The sequence below is a fragment of the Synchiropus splendidus genome, chromosome 1, assembly GCF_027744825.2.
Source record: "Synchiropus splendidus isolate RoL2022-P1 chromosome 1, RoL_Sspl_1.0, whole genome shotgun sequence".
Lineage (NCBI taxonomy): Eukaryota > Metazoa > Chordata > Actinopteri > Syngnathiformes > Callionymidae > Synchiropus > Synchiropus splendidus.
The window spans coordinates 36,610,442-36,632,185 of NC_071334.1; the positions used below are offsets into that span (position 1 = coordinate 36,610,442).

Below are 21,744 nucleotides of genomic sequence, written 5' to 3' on the forward strand. Positions count from 1 at the left end.
AATATATGTTTATATGTTATTGAATGCTTCCCCCAGGATTGTGAAAAGCACAGATACTACCTGCTGCAGATGTGTACTCCTCACCAGTTCACCCTCCAGTCACACCACGGGCTGTGTTATTATGCAATGACACACTCGCGACTGTTCTATTAAACATATTTATGGCTGCCACAAATAATCGACATGCAGATATGACAGGCCATCCACCAGCGCCTGATTGTCTTTGGCCCCAGCAATGCAATGCATCAAACTGCAGTGCTGGTTGACAATTGGCAATACGCAACTTCACTTCTTATGGCTAGAGCCTGCAGCTTTCCACCATGCTTGTAACACAGGCGCCCCTGCACTCCTGCCAACACCCCCAAGGGCTTCTTGTCTTTTCATGTTGCACTCTTTGGATGGCTGCAAATTAAAGTAGCACTACTGTATGCCCAGTCCCCCTCTGATATAGTACTGTGAATCAGCTGCAGCTGAAATGTTTGGCGCTTAGTGCACTGCAGCTCCTCTTGGCAGGATTTTATACAACAAAAGATGTCCTGCTGCACATATCTGGACCGGGCAGATGGAGACTAGTTCATATGGAAATATCTCTGGGGAATGTTGCAGCTGCTCACATGTACAGAGCAGTGATAGTTAGTCACTGCTGCCTACAAGGCGAGGCAGTTTACAAGTCAGTTGTAAATGCCAATGCCAAGTTATATGCTGTTCTAAATTCTATTGGAGTATCACTGGCAGTGTCTTTCCCATTCTCTTGAACTGCGTCTTTTAATTTAACATTTAGTTTTCATTCCTGTCATTAAAAAAAAAAAAACAATTTTCTCCCTGCCGTCATTTGGTAATAGTACTTGTTTTTCTGATATTTAAACATCTGTACATTAAACAACTTATCTGATGTCAACTTCCTTTGGCCTGGTGGAACACTGGGGTGTGTTGGCATAGGACTTTCTGAAATTAGTTGGTATTTGCAGGCCTGGTGGGCGTGTTGAAGAACTGGGTGCTTGCAGCACTAGGACTCAGAGGTCAGAAATCCATGACAGTATGGGTCATTAGGACAGATAAGTGGATTCATAGGACCCAGTTCCATTGTTAGGAACAGAAGACTGGTTGGTCGCCGGGGTATCTGCCCATCAGAAGGCAAGGTAATCATGAATAGGAACAAATCTGTGGTCTGTCCAAGAGCATGTGCTGGATTGATGTCTATTCTGGCATGCCAGGACTTGGAGGAGTTGCAGATAGTTTGCAGATGGGTTTAGAGGAGAAAGGACGGTGTGGCAGTCATCGAAGTGAACTTTGAGCTATTGGTGGCTAGATGGGTTCAACAAGGTCCAGCACAGGCTTCGCCTCCTAACTTACTCTATCTTTCATGGGGCTTCTCTTACCCTGCATGTCCATTGAGTCTTTCCTGACCAGAATAGTATTATATTCTGCATTCTTCTTTAGCCAGCATGAGCATGATCAATCTTCAATGCCTCCATCTCTAAAAAAAATCTGCCTGTCTCAGGCTCTCTCCCCTGTCTTTCTTTTTATTCTTCTCTTCTTACTGCACTTTCCCTTGACATTTGAAATTCGCCGTCAGCTGTTTTTGTCATCTCTCGGGTGTTTGTCCTCCATGAGGGAGGGAAATTAAGTGTCAAAGATAAGTGATGCTTCTACTGTTACTCCCTCTAATCACAGAGTGGAGGATGTTGTGTTTTAGGGCGGTCTCTGTTTGTATACACGGAAGAACTACAAAATGGAGCATCATTTTTGAGTGAAATTCCCAGGGCTGGTTGACTGGTTGGAAACAGGCTCATATAAGTCATTTGATCTGTGTTCTGTGATTTCATTTGGAGTTGGGGGCAGTGTTGGTGATAATCTCTGAACACATGATTCCTGAATTTGCCTTTGAGATAAATGTCTGGAGGTTAGCACTCTTAGTAGCACTCTTGGCTCCTGTTGCAAGAGGCAAACACAGTGGGTCTGTGAAGTCCCTGTGTCAAGAGCAGTCAGGTCCCTATGATGCTGGCTGTGCAGATCGGACTGGGGACTGCATGACCCAGAATGCTTAATGGTCACGCGACTGTACTGCCACTGTTGAATGTCTTCCTGAAGTTAGTCAGCAAAGCTGGCCGAAACTCATGCCGGTCGGTTCATTGAAAGTCACAAACACAGCACTGGCCTTTTCGTATTGATGCGACAATGAGTCAATTACTAAAACCATTAAGTGACACTGCAGTGAATGTTGTTGTTACAATGTTAAAAAGTTACAGTGTTTAGACCTTCATGTGAGCTTTCTACTGACCACAGGAAGTACAGGAGGGTGGCCTGTTCACCGTTTGTTCGTCCTTTCTTCTTCTTCTGGTCTTTCAGCATTTCTCACGAGGATGAAGCATAGCCTAGTCCAACTCCTCCTCCATTGTCTGCCTTGATCATCCTCCACAGCCAGAGCTCTCCTTTTTATGTTCACCTTTATCTCATCCATCATTGTGTTTTTTCTTCTTTTACCTGCTGCCTCCTTTTCTAACATTCTTCTCCCAACAAGGTCAACATTGTCAGCAAACTTTTTCTCTCATCATGCCAGTGAGCAGATGCGACAAGCAAAATGTATATTTAAATGATATTTAACGAAATACGAAACGAAAGAGTTCTGTGAAGTAATCCAAAAAGAATCATTCAGTGGAAGGTGTCATGTACAGTACACTTGTTTCTCTGTTTTCAGACACTTGGATCATTTGGCAAGGCCAGGTGACTAGTATATGCATGGATTTCTAACTACTCCATGTAGAAATCTGCCAGACTAACCCCAAACAATATCACAATCTAAGTGGAGTAACTTTTGCTGACTTGCATGTTCCGTTTGTGTCTGCGTGGCTGATTTGGTCCTATAGATCCTGCACTACTACGCGGATTGGATTAAACTATTCCTGGACACGGCTGCTGCTTTTCTTATTGAATTGGATGACTGGCAGCGATTCAAGAAGCTATTGTGTCTCTCCCACTAAATAACATTCTCACTGACTTGTGAATTGTTCTTTTTGAGCTTATTTGAGTCGCCGCCTGCATTACTATGTGTGTCAGCAGTTGGAGGACAAATCACTGTGTGGATTGTGGGGGGGCGGGGGAACTGACAATAGAAATTAATAATCAGCCTAATAACAAAGAGTACTATACAATATTGCACGACGATCAGATAACAGCAGTCTATCATTCTAGTTTTTAAAGTACAGATGCAAAGGAAAGAGTTCCCACTCACAGTCAACCTTGTGGAGCAGTTGAGATTTGCTGAGTCTTATTTTTTCCAGTGGCATCACAGATGTTATTTCAGCGGGTGACTTCCATTCCATCAGGATCAGTTCTTTGACACCCGTAGAAAATGTCTAGACTCGAGAGCATCTGAGATTAGCCAGTGCAGCATCTTTTTGTGCAGTTCTCTGATACGCTTATCTCATAAAAAATCCCATATTTTCCTCCAATAGCCATTGAGTGAAGAGAAAGTGAGTGTTCCATTGACAGGAATTGGTCACTCGGACGAATGTGGGGAACTTATTTTTGAGATGATAACAAACGTGTGAGTGTTCGTTACTCATTTTATTGCGTCTATCACAGTATAGTGTAGATATAGCCAGCAATCGGACAGAAAAATAGTTCAATTCACTGTCATTTGCAGTGTTTATGTTCCATCTGGTTTGGACATGTGTAACATTTTATATCTCAAGTTCTATCTGTAGCTGCTGCCGCTGAGTCCGCGTCTGCCGCTCTGTGCTGCTGAGAGACACGACCAGCGCCACATTTCATCATCCCTGGCGATTGTTCTGGAACTGATTGAAGAATATTTTCTAAGTCAGTTCTACAGTCAGTCTGCTTCTTATTGAAACATGACAGTCATGATGTAGTCAAGCAAGAGGAAAAACGCTACTCCTTTGTCCTTATTATTCTACATTGCAGTACTGCAATGTGAGGGCCGATGAAATGAACATGACAAAATCAAATATTCCCACAGCATGCACTGGGACAGCCTTGACCTCGACGATGACGGATGTGTGCTGTTGCAACATAGATCTTGTTTCTCCTGTCTGAACTTATATTTGCAATGATGTTACTGTATTTCATACCACTACCATGCCTAAACCCAAAACACAGATTTTCACTTTCCACTAGATAGATGAACATAAGTCTTCAGACTTGACTGTAATTACTTTGTCCTTAGTAGTTGTTTAATGTCTCTTTGCTTCTTTATATGGACATATGTGAACAGTTTATTTTCGTTTTCCTTCACCATGAACCTTTCTATGTGTACGTCACCCTCCTTGACAAACCCATGAGAGTGCACCGCTAATGGGATTCTTCTTTTTATCAGACTTGTTTTCAGCTGGTTCTAAAACCCGATCCGTCTGCTGGAGCTGTGCTCTCTGGGCTCAGGCGGACACTCCGTCGATATTTGTGTTGACTTGGTAGCAAGGGTAAGTAGATTACTGGACCAGTGATTGAGGGCAAATCAATTACAGTAGCTCAGTGGTCTGTGCATGGTGAGGTGGGAGGCAGGCACTGGACTCATCCTGGTCGGCAAGCAAACCTTCCATATGTAGTGGGACACTTTACAAAGCCAGGTGAACATTGCGCTGCTGCTGTACTGAAATAAATAGAAGCCAGATGCAATTTTTACAAAATATTCAAGTCACTTGCATAATAAGAGCAAATTAGCAGTCATCAGCAAAAATAACTGTCCTGAGAAGAGACGTGCCGTGTTAGTTTCTATGATAACTATTATACTATGAGAAGGCACATCCTTGGACTGGAGAGATTGCCACTCTCCTACAATGGAAGGGTGTGGGGAGGTTTCTTGTTGGGCGGATGCAAGTAGTGGAAGGTGGTTCCTACAAGCCAAGCAGCAGAGGGCACTGCGCAATTCTAATCTTTCACTTGCCTGAACGTGTGTCTAGGGACTCTGAGGGTTCATTTAGCCCAGGTGCTGTGGCGGTCTAATAAATGGCATGGTTAAAAAAAAAAAAATCTAATTTAATAATAATTAATTAAATTTTAAAGAGTCAACATCAAGGTTAAAGGGAAAAATGGTATTAAAAGACATCAGGAAAAGAGGGCATACGAATTGTCAGGATGGAAACAGAAAAAAAATATATATATGTGAGAAGAATAAACTCATGGAATTAATTTTACCCATGGATAAAATTGCATTTTACTTTCGAAACGAAAAGAACCAAATCCAACAGAGTAGATTTTTTTTAAAATAAAGAAGTCTATATAAATCTTTGCGCCTCATTTTATATTTAGATACGTGTGTATTTAAATCACGGTTAAATATAATGTATTTTTTTTCCCCCGCTCCTCAGCGGTGCGGGGCGGTTCCAGCCCAAGAGAGGGACCCGCCTATCAGTTGGTTCCGTCATTGTTGCGCCTTCACTTGTCAGAGCAGCCGTCTTCCTCCGCTACAGTCCCGGGCGCAGCGCGACCGTTTTGTCCCCAGTTTGTTTTTAAAGGCGCGTAAAATGGCGTTTTGGCGCTCCGAAGCGATTCGTGTCTTCCTCAGCGCGTTCGGTCTGACGTCATAAGACCGGAATCATTTTTTCTTCCGCTGTATGGATTGAAGAAGTTACGTCGAATCCACATGCTCTCCTCATCTTCATCCTGATGCTGTGAAGGATGCTGCTGACTTCTCATGCTCCACCAGACCCGTGTGTGGCAGGTAACCACGAGAAAAGAGTTGATTTAGGAGTTGAAAAGAACCTGAAAAAATTGTGACCAAGTGTTTTATTGTTTTGTCCGTTGGTGCACTCTGGACAGTGACCTGCTGATGCTGATGCATCATCTCTAATGGTGGAGATGGAGGGCACCTTCTGGCAGGGGAAAGAGGGCGGAAGATGCAATCTTAGTAAAAGGAGAAGTGCTGTTCGCCCTCTCTTGGGGCAGATGGAAGTAGAATATTGTCAGAGTATGTGCAGCCGGACATCAGTTGAGGGAAGTCAGTGTGTGATGTGTTGCATGTTTGTCTATGAATCAATTTAAATGTATCTCAAATTTTTCTTTTAAGCTCAATTCTTTAAATGAACTAAATATATTCTTTTACATGTTAGCACTTGAGGAAGAGCTCAAGAATCAGAATAGAGCAGCAGGAGTTTAAGGACATACTGCTAGCAAAAAAAAAAAAAAAAAAAAATATATATATATATATATATATATATATATATATAGTGCTGCATACTCACAGCTGGATGGTCGCAAGTTTGATTTCAACTCAAGGAAACTTGGTTAGGGAGATGATGCGTCAACTTAAATGATTGTGAAAGAACCATGTGCATCCATTTCTGAGTAATTTAGTCCCAAAAGCTATGTCAAAAAGTATGCACACAAGGTTACCTCTACGTGACCTGTTGGAATCATGTCTGTGTAGGCATAGCAGACAACAAGGTGCAGAGAGATAAGTTCTGTTTTCAGCTCTGCACTCTCCCTCTCACGGGTTCTCTGCATCCAGATGAGCTGCAATCTTTATAACGGGATCAACGTCAGTGGCGATGACGTTCAGAGGATCAGAGGAAGGAAACAAGACCCACTGCTCCTAAGGCCCCTGTGCCGACTCAAATATTTGGCACGGTGCAAGGTTTTGTGATTTCTGATGCTGGAGGACTGCAAGGTGCTGGGCCCGACTCCTGGAGAAGGCACAGAGTTGCCCTTCCAGAACTTGTTGCTTGCCAGTCAAGACAGCGATTGTGCAAGTGTTGCCTGGAATGCACACAATGTTGTGATAAAGCGTGGTTCCAAAACTCTTAAGTGAGAGTGATTGTCTTGATCCGGCTTTTGGCTAGGATTTTGAAACAGGGTGTCTGTAAGCTGTGTATCAGTGATGGCTTTTTTCTTTCACGCCTTTAAACGTTCATTCATTCAAACAGAGTGTGAATAAAGGCTTGCAGCTAAATGAATAAATATAACCACGTAAATTTGATCCTTTTGTTTGTTGCTCGCATTTGGCAAGCACTGTGTGATCGAACTATGTATAAAATGTGGAACTTATCTGCATTTTCCTCCTGTCACCAGCATCAGACATCTAATGTAATAACCGTGCGCATCCGTGTCGTGAGTCGCGAGATGTGGATAACCGGGATGACCAAAGTATGGCTGCAAAATGACTGGGTAGAGACACTCTTTTTATGGAAACCAGTGTGATGACACCTTGAGTATATTGGCATTATACAGGCAGTAATAACCTGAAGTTTAGGGCGTCCTGCTGAGAATGCAGGGTGTCCAGTTTTTCAGAACATCACCAGGATGCCCAGACACCCCCGTAGCTAAAAGCCTGGTCTTGATGTGTGTCTTCCACCCCCTGCTTCAAGAGGCTGAGATTGGGGAAAAACTGTTGAAACGTAATAGAGATGTAAATCCACCACAGCATTTTTTGTCTTGTCAGTCTGCAGGCCTGGGTGCTTGATTTAATACACCTGTGACCAGGCCAAGTGATTTGGACACCTGATTCTGACCATTTGGATGGGTGAGCAAATACTCTTGGTAATATAGTTCATTTATGGAGTATAATTATAGGCAAGTCTCAGAGCCACATGGATAACTGAAGTCTCACTGCTGTTGGAAGGAAAGAGAAGCAGCATGGAGAAAGTGGATGTTTGAGTGTAAAGCAGCTTGTGTAGAGGATGGTACAAGAGCTCATAGTGCTGCAGAAAACCTTAATGTGATAATTCGGTAATATTTAATCACCATTTTGTGACTGTGTGTGAAGGAAAGATAACTGATGCTCTGACCCATTTCTCTCAGAGCTAGGAAGCAGCTTGACTGACTGAGGAGTTTCCTTTCCTCTGCACACACACAGGAAGCGTGTGTATTATAAGAGGCGTTTGTCATTAGGGCACTGGTGCCCAACACAGCAGCTACACACATAATGTTTTTTATGCAACTATGAAGGCTTAGTGTGCAGGCTGTTTAACACAAATTACAACCATCTGCCAGCAGTGCTGTGTTTGTCAGAGCGTAGTCACTCTGCAGCAGTCTGGCCAGGAACTAAATATTTTATTGACCTCAGTTAATTTAGGAAACAGCCAGGAGAAGCTGTGTTAACAGTCCTGACACTTCCCCATGGGTCTTTATTAATGTTGTATTGTTCAATCACACTACTGTCGCTGCTCAGGTGATTTGGTGTCTCCAGCAGGGATTCACTTCTTTATCTGATTCTTAAAATAGATCATTAACAGAAGCAACCATGCAGATGGACACTAGCGCACCATGAAACAATGACCATCTAAGGGGTCACTCCAAACGACAATAGTAACTGATTTACATGTTAAGTCAATGTACGGCAGAGGCATGATTATGGGTAGCAAGCTGTCATGCTACATGGGATGTGATGTGTTTGGGGCAACAACATCGCATGGATCTAGAGACAGTGGCTAGTGATGTGCGGATCGATCCTGAAATATCGATACCTCCAATAACAGATCTTGATTCTCTAAAATCGATTCTCAAACCAAAATGTTGATACTTTCGATACTTAAGTTATTTGAGGTAGTGTATATCCTTAACAGGAACACGAAGAAAAGTAGCTTAACTATTGAGATGGCGGTTGGTGGGAACTACTTTTCTTTCGCCCGTTGTGTATAAGCGCAGCCGAAGCACGCTGCTCCGTGCCAGTCACAGTCAAGACTGGTGAACAGTGCTCCTGAATGGCCAACCGTAAGCAGAGCCATGTGTAGAGCTACTTCAGCGCCACAAACAACTAAGAAGTTGTGTGTGACGCCTGTCGAAAAACAATAAGATGTTGTGGCAACATAACAAACTTGGTGAAATCACGCAGTCCAGTACTACGCATCGATGAGGTTGAGGGAGGAGGACTGTTCAGCGTCTGCCTCAGGTGCAGCTGCCAGGGCGAGACAGACGTCTCTGACGGGGCCATTCCATGCAGCAGGCAGGCAATATCCGGGTCAAGTAGAGTAATAAATGATATCAATGATAATATAATACATAATAATAATAAAGTAATAGGATGTGCATCGCTGAAATAATCTCACCCCTCCTAACTTTAGCCTAGATTAATTCATGGTTAAAGTTGATCTTTACATTACGTTATTACATCTACATTATACAGTGGCATTGTTTGTTTAAATATATTACTAGCAATTTCAGTTTTGAGTTGCCAGTCTAATAATTGGTTGTACCCCCTGTTTGTAGATAGTTGAACCTAATAAGATTAAGTATTCAGTGCTGAGTAGTCCCATAATTTGTTTTTCGGTGAGATACCTGGGAATCACTGCCACTTCTGTGCCGGCAGAGAGAGTCTTTTCAAAGGCAGGAGGGGTTCTGAGCAAAAAACGGAACAGACAAAAGGGGGAGACAGTGAATATGCTATTGTTCCTGAACAAAAACCTGTGAGTGAGGGCGCAACAGTGGCAATGTTGGATGCTGTGTCTACGTATTCAGTGTTTTCACGTTAACATGTTCTGTTGAATTACATTTATAGTGGTTGTTCATAATTCAAGTCATTAAAAATTTATGTTTTATTTTTTCAGAGTAAATAAATACAAGTTACTCATGATTACGTGTAGTCACATATATATAGGTATCGGTGTCAGTATCGCCAATACCAGCCTGAATTTTACTCAGTATCGGATCGGAAAGGAAATCAGTGGAATCGAACATCACTAACAGTGGCATCCAAATATTTTTAGCTTTGAATAGACTACCAAAGATTCAATTCTGAGTCTCCAATCCACCAGAGGCTTGAGAGATGGGACACTGGTGTGGAAGTGGCACGACGAGTGTTGCCAACTTGCGAAAATTCTTTGTCCAAGTCGGTGTTTGGTGTCTGATCTAAGCTATGCTTTTTTTATCCAATGTCTGGCATCATGTACGACAGCTATGGCAGCACAGTATCCTAGCATCTCACTCTCACACAGCGGCCTACCACTACAAAAGTACCTAACCCTCGTGTCGGCTATTTTGAATGGCATTCGACTTGCGTCCAATCCTACTTACGACTGGTTGGTCGGAACCGATCCCGGTCGTAAGTCCGATGTCACTTGTATTTTGTCAACATGCAATTAAGTGTGACTTACAGCACTCTTTCACTATCAGTCGCTCAAAGTCTGCTCAAAGTAGACTGTTCAGGGTTTTCGCAACATATTATCAGGCGTCGCACAACACCAGGCCTTAAGTGAGAGCCACTGTATCATCAGAAAAATGACCTCTTTTTAAAGATGAAATCTCACAATTTATTAATACCAAGTGGAACCATCGAAACAAGTGGATAACATATCATGGATTTGATTTTGCTGAGTTGAGCACACAGTCATAGTTATGGAGACAGTGGCACTAATGACTGGCATAATATTTGGTATTTCAACTTTTGTTTTGGCCATGAATTTTAATTTCGGTGTGTCCGTACTATTGATGATTGCTTTCTTTTTTTACAGTTCAGTTGAGGCTGCTATTTTACAAAAAAGTGAAAAATGTATTTGAGGCTGAGCGCCAGACAGAACAGCAGTTCTTTCAGACTTCAGTCCAAGTGCATTTTGAATATAACATTTTCAAGATCAATGTTCTCGTTCACAAAAACAATAACTATAATTTTGTCTTTGTTTTATTAGTTGCAAAATCCAGTGTGGCACCTGTGACACAATCTTACCCGGTCATGGTGGGTCACACATCATATATATTATGACTGATAATTTGGTTAAACCTTCGCATTGGCTCAACCTATGAAAATAACAGGAATACGGAAGATTTACTTGAGATGTTGCTCATTTGTCTACACATTTTTATTTTTTAAAGACGTCTTTGATGTCTGTTGTGTACCTTTATGTTTTTGATATGTGTTAGTGTCTTTGTTGTCATTGGCTGCTGTGACATGTTGAATTTCCCCACTGTGGGACTAATGAAGACCATCTAATCTAATCTTGTCTAAAATAGAGTGTGACAAAAGCCCCGGTCTCACCCACACGCCTGTCTGTGAATTCTGCTCGTCTTGATTAACAAGCAAACTGAGTCCCCCAGGGGTTCAGAATTTGTGATAGTTCTGGGTATGATGATCTGGCTTCCATTGTGACCTTTCCATAACATCTCCGAAGAAACATCAATTCATATTTGAAGTGTGACTACAGTGCATTCAGCAAACCCAAACTGTAGACCACCTTGAGGAGAAACTGAAAGATACTTTGGTCCGCCTTCTTTTCAGTGACTTCAGGAAGTAGGGAACAGTTTTCGGACAATAATGACTCCATATTATCCCAAGGTTTGAGTGTGAGTCAGACCAAATGTGCCCTGAGATATATTGGAAACTATCCCAGCTGTCAACCTTTGCTGCCTGATGTGACTGCGATAGTAATTTCTTCCGCTATAGCACATTACTCGGAATGAGCATCAACACTAGTGCACGGTTTAATCAGAAGATATAACCAAAAGTATTTGCTCACCTACCTTGACTCACTTATGAAGTGCCATTCCATTCCTAACCCATAGGTTTCTTTATGATCTTGGTCCACCTTTTTGCAGCTTCAACTCTTTTGGGAAGGCTGTGTGTTTATAGTAATTTTCGACCATTCTTCCAAAAGCGCATTGGTGAGAAGGTGTTCTGTGGGGTTCAGGTCAGGCCAGTCAAGTTCACACCACTTCCACACCAGACTCTGTCATCCATGTCTTTGAGGACCTTCCCCAGATGACGTAGTCAGTGGGGAACGCCCTCAGTGATTTCAATAGTGGGACTGTACCTTTCTACTTAATGTGTCTGAGATCACTTACCAAACACAATAGCACGAGACTGAACCGATATGGACTTGACAGTCATGCGTAGCAAAACCGGGCTCCTCAATACACGGAGCTAAGCACCGCTCGGCACAGAAGCCGCTCGGACAAAACAGTCTGAACTCCGGAGCGATGATCTAAGAATGGTTGAGGTATTAGCTAGACGATTGTTATAAGCAGTCTTGATACTTCACTTTCACCAGTAAACGTCCTGGCACTGACATCAGTGTTGTATGTGTCATGTTCTGATTTTTGCTTCCTGAATCACTATTTAAACAAACCAGAGTGGCGAGGCGACCACTTGCAGTATTCACTCATTGATAACTGAGAACTATTGATGGTCATCAGACGTTAGTTACTCAAAGATCCCAAATGATTTGAGCACAAACAAGGCTTTTGTATTGATCTGGAGTCACTGTCCAGAACTTGATCACGCTGATGGGGGAGGGAGTGGTGTGTACTGAGACACGGTCACGTCATGGACGGTTTGACTCAAAATTCAGATCATCGTCACAGTCTAAGCCAGAGATGGCCAACCAGTCGGAGGCTAAGAGCCACATTGTTTTACTGTGTTGCTGAAAAGAGCCACATCCTACTAATGTGTAAGGCTGTAAGGCTCACCCGAACAGCTGGTCACATGACTGAGCTGCAGTATAGCGTTTACAACCATATCCCAGTAACACAGTAAAGCAATGTGGCTATCAGCCTCTGACTGGTTGACCACCCCTGCCGTATATCCTCAAAGAGCATTCTGCGCTTTACATAAGACGACATTCTGGATCAGATCGCTTTGTCAAGGACAAAGTGCCTTCACAGTGCCTTCCTGAGTAGCTTCCCACCGGGAAACTTTCATGGAGACGAGACGTGGTGCAGTGTTTGGGTGCATCGGGACAGAATGAGAGAAGCTGGACAGATGGGCGTTCGGCTAAATAATTGTTTCATAATCTTAGTCATAGTCATAATTGTAATCCTGATAAAAATTTGATTAATTGACCAGCCGTAACTTGAGGGCACTTTTTACCGCGCACAACATATTTTTATTACTCCCCTTTTCACCGCTGACGCAGTTGGATGTAACAATGCTCAGCATCAGTTATAGTGAAAGCTGACTTGCTGTGTCGACCCCTGATGGGAAAATTAACAAATTTTTGTATTGCAAAGTATAATGATATAAATCATCATAGTCATTGTTTTATTTGTTTATTTCTTTTCATCATATTAATCCTCTGACTTGTATTACTGTGTTCATTATGCTGCTAATATTGACAGGAGTGGTGCAAAGGATCAGACTACTCCCCACTGTTCAGCATGTACATGGTCTGCTGACTGGTTGTGCGTGTTGACATAAAGGCACAAAGGCAACACACCAAGGCATATCAGCAACAAGAGCCAAGACGGAGGCTGCTTAACAAATGTCATCACCACTGAATTTAAGCAGAATTCACCCAGGTGAAGCTGTTGCACAAGCTGTTGTTGAGCGCTGTTGCATACCCTGATGCATTCGCCAAGAAACTCACGCAAATGCGGCCTGTATTAGGCATTTCCAGTAGTTCATTTATAAATACACACCAAGATGCGCAGTGTTAAGTGACAGGGGCAGGCCCCATGAAATCGTCCAGTGCTGCATGTTGCACCACCAGACTGCCGGAAATGTAATGTATAAACTGGCAGCTCTATGTTTACGGCTGCACAGTGGCATACTCCTTTGGGCCAAACAAGGGCACCCTCTCAGAGTGAGATGATTGAACATTGAATTCTGTGGCACCCCTACTGGTCAGGGTGAAAATTAGGGATGCACTGATACCAGTGTTTTTTTTCCAAAATGAGTAGTGTTTGGAGTACTTGCATTTGAGTACTCACCAATGACGATACAGAGTACCATTACACTTTTTCCCCCATATCAATTGTTGTTTGAACAGCCTTCCTCAGTGACTTTTTTTCTGTACATGGGTGATGGTCACAAGTTTCACTGCAGTACAAACAGACATTTTAGAAGGTTTTAGATGTTTGGTTGTGGACAACATGGAATCAAGAATCCGCCAGCTCACACTGATCATGCCTTCCCACACTCCTCCCATGTGAGATGCATGTGAGGGATTGAATTCCCATGTGCAGCCTTGGTCATGGAGATACTTCAGTGTACTGCTATGGCTTGGATCATCCGGACTCATGCCAAGTTCAGGACTGGTTCCAATGAAGTTTGTGCCCTGATCTGACCTTAGTTGTTTCACTGACCCCCTCAGGGCAAAGAACCTCCAGAGGGCATTAATGCAACTGGTTGCATCCATGGACTCTATTATTTCTATATGAACTGCTCAAGTACTCATGCGCGTGAAGAGTACAGCCCATCGCTTGCTGTGAGCGGCACCTCCTCTCATGCGCCAGGTGACCACACTCCACGGATCAAAAACGTCCAGTCCAACAAAAGTGAATGGTGCTGACTCACTCAGACGCTCCCGTGGCAGGTCAGCCATTTTTTGGATCTAAGTTTTCCTTTCAATTTGCATCAAGTGAAACTCTTGACTGAAACAATCCACAGACCCGCAGCACCTACCCGATGGCACCTTCCATCAATTGATGACCTTGGTGTCCAACTTTGTGTGGTAGTGGTGTCCAGTAGGGAATAATAGAGAAACGCTGTAAATGTCTGGTGTTAATCTCACTTTCTTTGAGGTGAGTAGCAAAGACCGCAACGTTGGGTCTCAACTCAGAATTTTACCAACTCAAAGGATTGTTGTTCTTCAGCTGTATGTGGTTTGTGAAGGAACTATCGCCCTTTAAACCACATGCTGTCTGTAAGTTGTGCAGCAGGAACAGATCTGGTGCATAGAGCGACTGGATTCTTGTTAAAATATCCGAATTGTTGAATACAAGTCAAATGTAGTGATATATATATAAAATAAGGTTAAAATACAGTTAATACGTCGGCGTAGTACTTTAGTAATTCAAATTCTGCTTCTCTTGATGAAATACGAGTGTGTAGTCCGCATGCGCACATTGGTATTTCAAGACGTAATTTCCTGTCCACATGCGCACATGGGTGTAGCTGCTTGACACATAAATTAGAATAAAATTAGCAACGTCATTACGCCACACCTCACTACACACTCGTATATATATATATATATATATATATATCACTACATTTGACTTGTATTCAACAATTCGGATATTTTAACAAGATTTCAGATGAAGTAACTGGATCTTTCTGTGCAATTTGCATGCAGTTTTCTATCTTGCCTACGAGGTCTCAGTTAATATGAGTATATACTCAGGAAATGACGTCTTGAAATACCAATGTGCGCATGCGGACAGGAAATGACGTCATAAGCCTGAGCCCTGGATGCAAAACGGGATGAAGAAGCAAATAGGGCTGTGACACCCCTCCACGACACACCAGGACGAATGTTGTCCACAAACATAACTTGCTGTGTAAAAAAAAAAAAAAAAAGACTGTACACATATATTTGTACAAAAGTCACTTATAATTTTATAAAACCAAACATATTGTGTCAAATATCATAAATGCTGCCACAATAACGAATTCATAATGCAGAAACGCCTGAGGGACTGGCGGTATATTTCTCGAGCAGCTGCAAAGTCAAAATCAGCAAATCCACTTGTTGTTCTTCTTTCGTGGTGATGGAGCCTCTTCCTCGCTCTCCTGATCTGATGAAGGGATGGACTCTCTCCTTCAGGTAACTGACCCTGATGAATTAAAAATAATTATTATTTCCCTTACTACATGTGGTCTCATCAACGGTTTTGTTCATCTTCCTTCATATAGTGATACAAGACAAGCACAGCTGATACGATTGTATCAGAAATGTTTCATCTTCAAAGGACGAGGCAGGTTTGTCTTTGTTTCCCATTCTGATGAACACTCTGGAGCCACGCTGGTCTTCAAAAACCACAGTAGATGGGGAAGCAGTGGCACCATGCTTGGGCCCCCGTCATAGCTCAGTCTTTCTTTAATGTTGATGTGTTTTTGACATGGTCTTAGATAGGATGGGAGTCCATTATATACAACGCTGGACCTGACGACATTTACAGTGGGCTTATGAGGGCTGTCCATGCAAACTTCCCCCACTATCACCCAGCCTAAATCCAAATGCTGATCGCCACTGATCTTGAGCATGGAAAAGAGCAACCTCAGGTGAGGGAATTTCTGATGAATTGCCCGAGATCTCATTGCACTTGATGAGCGCTGGTCAGTCTAGACACACTTCAGCATTTGTTGTTTGTATCTGAATCCCAACTGCTTTCATTCTTGTCATTCAACAATGTCAGCGCAGGTTCTCATCAGGAAAGGTGATGGTGTACCTTTGATGCCAAAGAGTTGGAAGAACTCTGTTCTGGCCAGTGAGCGGTTGCTTTGGTCGTAAAGGAAGGCATAAATCTTGATTGCGTGTTCTTTCTGACCCTGTGGAAAAACGTGCACCAGGTATATCTTTGCACATGAACATATTGGAAGTCCTTCTCCTTCAATACATCTGAACGTTACCTAGGGAAGTGAGTCGCTGTGTTGTCCTGTGCCTGGCTTCATCATTGCTGTGCAATATTGATCACTCTCACATTCTTTGCATTTCAACTCCACAGTACATTCTTTAGAAATGTGAGCAGGAGAAGAGAACCTGTAACAGATCCTGTGTAATATTATTCCCAAGTACTTTTATTCTCTCTATTTTCTGGTTAATGATCTTTATTGTACAGTGGACAGAATTTTGCTGGATCACCTGCTGGATCCAGGATCGCCTGCTGGATATTTTTTCTCTAAGGCCCTGTTCCACACAACCAACTCGCTCCTACATTAGACAAGTCTGATTTTCCGACAGAAATGGTGGTCTTCACCCCATCGTGTCCCATCACTGGTCTTTCTTTACGGAAGTGAGGGCAACAGTTGTCAGTTAATACAAAAGTAGGGTCATTTCCAGCCTTCACCAACAAACATCATAGTGTTGTTTATGTCTTGATTCAGAAGACATCCATTTTTCCTGTAGATTGTATGGCAGCTTTTCAACAATAGGATTAATGCCACGGCGTGTGTCGAGGTAGCTTCTTTAGTGGAGAGCAGCTCCATGAGCAGATCACTAAGTTCCCTTAGTTTAATGTTTTCTCTGTAATTGAGACGAGGAAAGTTGTCTGGACATCTAAAAAATGCACTCTCTATAACTTGTGGTTTGGCATAGTACTCTTGGAGATTTGTCCAAGACAGTTGATGGGCAGCTCCAGGCTTGGTGACATGCACTGCTCTGATTCTCTTGACATGTTCAGCAGATTCCTTTCCAAGACAGGCCAGCTGTCCTTTCAAGTTCCTTTGCTTCTAGGTCTGCTTCTAGAGTAGCCTTTTCCAAATGTCTCTCGGCTTGTTCAGCTGTCTTTCTGTGCATATGTGACTCTGGTGCGTGCAGCTTCAGCAGCAGCCACAGCCTTGCAGCAGCACTAGCCATGGGGCACCTGGAGAACGATGTGTACTTGGAACGGGACGACGATGGTGGCTTCCCGCCATTATAGGCTGATGAATCCCTCTGACAGTATGACTTTTCACTGTACTGTTCTCCTCAAGTGTTTGCTTTCAAGTCTGAACGAATGAATTAACAGTAAGCCTAATGCCTTTTCAAGAGCCTGGAAAGGTGCGTCCTTGCTAAACCAGCTAATCTCCGTTAGCATACGTGTTGACTAACGATTAGTGATTCTCTTCAATTAAAACAAACAACGGGAATAAACATAACATTCATCCAACGGCATAACGTGTGTGATGTGTGTAACTCTTGCAGTCATTGCTATCTGAAGGATACACTGTAGTGAGCTCCTTGACACTCGCAACTTCCGGTTTAGGGATTTTAAAAAATAGAGTTCCGCGGTTTCTTCTTCCTCTGAGATGAACTTTATAGAGGCATTTCAAAGTAAGCATAGATGTATCATATTATTGGAAGATCAGTATCGGTTGCTGTTATATGAGCACGAGTACTCAAAGGTGTGTCCCTAGTGAAAATCAAGTCTATTTACAAAGGTTTTTTTTTTTGCTGTCGATGAAAAGATATTGTAAAAAGTCAGTTTAGATTTTTGTGTGGTGACAAATAAAAGCAATGACCTGTCAGACAATTGTGATCACTGTATCTATACATGGAAAACCTATGCATGAATACGTGGAAAATGATCAGACCAACGAAGATTGTCCTTTGCTGATATAAATGTTTTGCGTGTTGTGGAAAGTGTCTCCAAATCCTTCATTTAGAGTTTCAGTTATAAAGAGGGCTTTAAAAATCCGATCATGACTGCAGGAGGTGACATCATCATTAAGAAGCTGCCTGGACACGTTCCACTGGCAGACACATTTGGTATTTACTTGTGTATATGTGCATGTATATGTTGAATTTGTTCTTTGAATGAACAAACTAACCAACACACAAATGGTGGAACGTACTGTATGTCAGTGAATGTTCTTTGACCACACTCTGTTGTCCTGGCCGAACATCCCAGAAAGAGTTTAAATGTTAGTTTCAAATATTTTTTATTGATTTTAGAAAACATAGACACATTCAAGTAAATGAGAACATATACATATATATATATATATATATATATATATATATATATATATATATATATATATATATATATATATATACATACCCATTCATATATACATATATACACATACACCCAAGTCAAGTGTGTCAAAAAAAAATTAAAATAAAAAGCAACAACAAAAATAAAAATAAACATCAAAACCATATCCCTTCCCTCCCTTTACCTACGTCAGTTGAGAGTTTAGTTTCCCATCTTTAGACATCACACAGCACAAATAGTTTAAGGACACAAAAGTCAATGATTAAACAAAGCTGGATGTCGGGTTCATACCTTTATAAAAATATAAACACACCTAGAGTAATGTGATGTTCAATACAGATTGGACAAATAATGACGTTCAATGGTATAGATTATAGTGTCTTGAGGTTCTCAAAATACAGAATAAAAGGTCTCCAAAGAATTTGGAATTTTTCTGGAGAACGGCTCACAAAATAGCGGATCTTTTCGAGGCTTAGACACAACATGACATCTCTCAACCATTTAACATGTGTGGGCGGGGCAGCATCTCTCCACCTCAGTAATATAGCACGCCTGGCCAGAAGCAAAGAAAATGAAAGCATTCTTCTTTTGTTGGTAGTAAATCTTGCATCATTGTCTGAGGTGCCAAACAGAGCCAGCAAAGGGTCAGGGTCAATGTTTACATTGATAATTGTGGACAGTGTATGAAAGATGGATTTCCAAAAAGACTCTAAACTAGGGCACGTCCAAAACATGTGGACAAGATTGGCCTCCTCTCCCTTACATCTGTCACACCGAGAATCAACCTCTTCATAAAACCTTGCTAGTTTCGACTTCGGCATGTGGGCACGGTGTACGACCTTGAATTGTATTAGGCAATGTCGGGCACAGAATGAAGTTTTGTTCACAAGACCAAGGATAGACTCCCAGGTGTCTTCAGGGATGGAGATATTTAGGTCCTCTTCCCATGCACTTTTTATTTTTTGTGTTGGTGTTTTCCTCATATCACTGAGTTTATTGTATATAATTGATGTCAGGTGCTTTCTAGAGGGGTGTAAATTCAAAATGACATCAACCAAATTGTCATCTGATGATATGGGGAAACTCTGGATCTTCGATTTAATAAAATGTCTGACTTGCAGGAATCTATGAAAGTGTGCCTTTCCGAGACCAAATTTTTCTGATAATTGTTCAAACGATGCAAAAGAGTTTAAATGTTAAATGCAATAATACGTACTCCCTCTTGTTTAGAATAAATGGTCTAACATGACAGATTGTCTTTTTTATTCATCCCCAGTCCCAAAGGACTGTTTCATCCTAATGGGATTGCAAATATTCCCGGATGTAAACAGTGTTTTAGAATCCAGGTCGATTATATAAGACGGAAGATGAATTAATTCTGCTGCTCCAGAACAGACCAAGTTAAAATGAGGTGATTCTGTCTCACATTTCACTTGAAGTTTTCCCTCATCTGTTGATGTGGATTCTAGGCAAATGAGTGCCATATGGAACCAACATGACCAGATTTGAATCAATCAAATGCTTTACTGGACCGTGTCCATAACTCATCATTCCCACGGTGCTGAAATCTGCTGCGTCTGGATCAGGATGAGGTTGAGTGGAGTCATAGGAAGGGTTTTTGGCAGTGCTGGAAGCTTTTGAACACTCTTATCTGCAAACGTTGCTGTTGGCTGCTCAATCAATGATGACTCATGGAAAATGCACATTTTAGGATGTACTCCGCAGCAGCCCGACTCGCATACAAATACGAGTCTATTATTCTATTAATGATTATCTGAAAAAAAATCCAGGTGCTGGTTCTCAACCTGTTAGTCTGACAGGCTTCAGTCAAGTTAACTTATTGGACTCCGGAAAATAGAACACACTTCAATGAGAAAAATCTAAAGCTGTCAGTCTAGGAAAAGAAAAGAATGTATAGGATCCCATGACGGCATTGAAGTGGATGAGTTGCTTCGTTATTGTTTTTATGAAGTGGGATAAACTACAGCTAGAACCACAAAAGTGAAGTATTGAATTGATTGATGAGAAACACAAGACACGAGAAAATACACACAGTCACTCGCCACATGTTTGTGTGGTCATGGCATTCTGAATGGTCTGAATAAAGCAGATCTGAATCAAGCCATGTGTGTTACTCTTTCATAATAATGCCACTCAAGATAACAGCGAATATGATATTCTGCTTCGTAAGTATCACATACTACCGGCATTTGCGTTAGCATCCAGGTATGTAGGTCAATGCTACAAACTAGGGCTGCTCCGATCAATACCGATCACATGGACTCACTATGAATTTGTTATCAAAATGATGAGACCATCTGGGCACATGATGTGAAAAAAATGAATCGTTATATCATTTTATTGCAGTCACGTTTTCATATACCTATTCAAGGAGGAAAAAAAATGGAAAAACCTTGCATGTGAGACGTCGCAGTTTGCAGACTCTATGAGGGTGGGAGGCAGTTCACATCCAAACAGCAACTCTGGGAGGCTGTTCTGACATCCTGCAAAGACATTCAAGCAGAAACTGTCCATAAACTCACAAGTTCTATGGATGCAAGAATTGTGAAGCTGCTATCAAACAAGGGGTCCTATGTTAACATGTAACTGGACCTGTTAAGATGTTTTGGATTGTAATAGCATTTTATTTTAGTAAACATGACCTTATATTGCTGTAAATTCAACAAATTACTATTTTCAGTTCTTTACAAACTAGAAAATGTCTTGAAACTATGTTGTGCATAATTTGGAACAGTGCGTTTTAAGTTTCTTATTTATTTTTTAAATAGTGTTTTCATTGGGGTTTTTGTTATAATAATTTGGAACGCAGTGTATCGTGATGCAAGACAAGCACAGAATTGTATCAGCTGTGAATCTGTTTTCTGAACTTTCACTCATTTAAACATTCGAACAAGAAAACAATTCTGACCTGTTTTTCCTTCAGGAAGAAGCTGAGTGTTGTCTGTCTTTTCTTTTCATTTTTACACAAAGATTTGGTTTGGAAAATGTTTTATTGCCTTTACATGAAAAAAGGACTGCAACAACTGTAAATATTTCTCTGTAAAATATGTTCACGTTGTTCATGCGTTGTTCGACAAACTCTGCATGCAGTTCTCACAGGAGTTCATGTGGGGCTGTCGCCATGTGGCTCGTCGGATTAAAACACTTTCAGTTCGTTTTGTAAACAATTGTTTAAAGTTTTGAACTCTCTCTCTCTCTAATCAGCGTCAAACAGCCAACTGATAGCGTCATTCTTGTGAAAATGTGAAAAAGTGTTGCAAATCGTGAGATGTGAAATACCTTAAGATTTGGCCCGTAAACAAATATGGCGACTGCGGTGGCCAAGGTTCCGGTGCCAGTGCAGAGTTGAGACGCGGTGAATTTATCACATTCAGCGAAAATACTGCACAGGAACTTCCTTTTCATGGAAATATGATGAGA

The 21,744-nt window shown here is 41.8% G+C and overlaps 1 protein-coding gene across 1 annotated transcript in view; it reads left to right on the forward strand.

Annotated features, from left to right (window-relative positions):
• Positions 1 to 5,418: 5,418 nt before the first annotated feature.
• Positions 5,419 to 21,744, forward strand: part of fam163ab (family with sequence similarity 163 member Ab) — a 30,129-nt gene continuing 13,803 nt past the window's right edge. Inside the window, exon 1 of the mRNA XM_053854193.1 lies at positions 5,419 to 5,680. The gene's annotated coding sequence lies outside the window, so the exon portion shown is untranslated. The remainder of the gene's footprint in view (positions 5,681 to 21,744) is intronic.